The following is a 1,721-nucleotide window of genomic DNA, read 5'->3' as shown; positions in this document are numbered from 1 at the left end:
TTAACTTAAATTGGCTTGTCTCTTCAAAGATAAGATTATGAGAGTAAATACAAAGAATAGGAACATATGACCTTTGAGAAGGAAAGAAATCAGCTAAGTTCAATGAACTGCATGGGAATTTAAGGCACAGAACAAAATATGAGGCTAAAATACTCCTTTCAGATTGGAACGGGTAAGAGTAACATGCAAATGATCCTGTACATCATCCACTGAGTACACTTAAAGAGTCACGTTCCAGGAGTATATTGAAAAGCTGTCAAGAAGAATGACTGATTTAATGAATTGTGTCAACACATTTGCAGGAAGCACCGGCTTATAATTTGCTCTGCCTTAGTGACATTTTAAGTAACTGAAAAATTGCTTTTACAGTGAGTACTAAACTATACAATGTTATCAGCTTTTAAGACACAAAGCTATTTTGAACAAAATTTACTTGCTCCCTATCTCCTTAGCTGTACTTCAGACGCTATTTTTAAAAAACATTCACACAAGGAAATATTCTGCTTTCTCCACATTTTGCCTGAATGCTTTAAATTGTTTTGATGTACCCTTTCACTTCTAAAGATCCTTTTCTTCTTAATATTTGCTTGTCGGAGGAGGGACAAAGGACTTGCCAGCATGATGTTGCCTGCAAGACCTCTCATTCAGACATCACTGACATTGGTCAATGGATACTGATCCATCTGGGCTGAACTGTCATTTCCTCTCTTTAGCTCACCTAGCTTCTGTCTCTTGCTGGAAATACAAGAGCACTCTCAGAGGCAGGTGTTTCCTGTTTTAAATCTTTACTGTCTAGCATGTTACTACACCAAGAGGTGTGATCTGATGGCACCCCATGAGTAACTACCAATTCAAACAGTTTTCACCCCACCTGGAAGCAAGAATATGACTGAAAGAACAGAGAAAGTCAATGAGTGCCAGAAAAGGGCTAGTATCCAGGAGTTCTAGGAACCTGCAGGAAAACCAGGTAATTCAAAGCAATGGGATTTTGTTGTTTTTAACTTTACTGAAAGGATTAGACATGCAACAGCGAACAAATTTAAGATAATGCTATAAAATATTAATAAAAGAGAAAATATAGGTAATGGGATTCACATTGATTTAGTAGGAAGGAGAATCTGTAAGATGAAGATACGAAGTACTTCAGAGAGGACCATGTTGTTGGGTTTAGATCTTAAAAGAGCAGTCACTGTTAACTCTCCAGGCAGCAGCCAGGCTCCTGCCGGACCCGGCTGTCTTCCAGAGCGCACACATTCCGGCAGCCGGGAGAGAGGCGCTGCTGAAGCTGCACGGGGCAAGCACGGCGAGGGGCTCCTACCCGGTTCCACCGGAGCCGCTCATCCTGATGTCGCTTCTCCCCGCCCGCAGCTTCTCAGGTGCCACATATATATGTGTGTGTGTGTGTGTGTGTGCATACTTATATTTATACACACATACACGTTCTTGAAGCGCCCGCTGCTTGCGGCTGCCGCGGAGGAGAAGCCGGAGGAAAAACCGCAGCCCGCGGCCGCAGCGCGGAGGTGTTGTGGTGAAGAAGCGCACCCCCCTTTCCCCCGCTCAGAGCGGGAGGAGGGAGTGGGGGGCGGAGCGGCTCCCACCCTGGTCCCCGCCGCCGTCGGAGGGAAGCAGCAGCGGGTGGGAGCGGGTGGGCGGGGAGCGGCCGCAGCCTCCCCCCCTCGCTGGCCCGCCCCTGCCCCCGCGGGCTGGGGGCGATGGCTTCG

The sequence above is a fragment of the Lathamus discolor genome, chromosome 3 (genome assembly GCF_037157495.1).
Source record: "Lathamus discolor isolate bLatDis1 chromosome 3, bLatDis1.hap1, whole genome shotgun sequence".
Classification (NCBI taxonomy): Eukaryota; Metazoa; Chordata; class Aves; order Psittaciformes; family Psittacidae; genus Lathamus; species Lathamus discolor.
Note: the sequence above shows the minus strand (reverse complement) of the source record.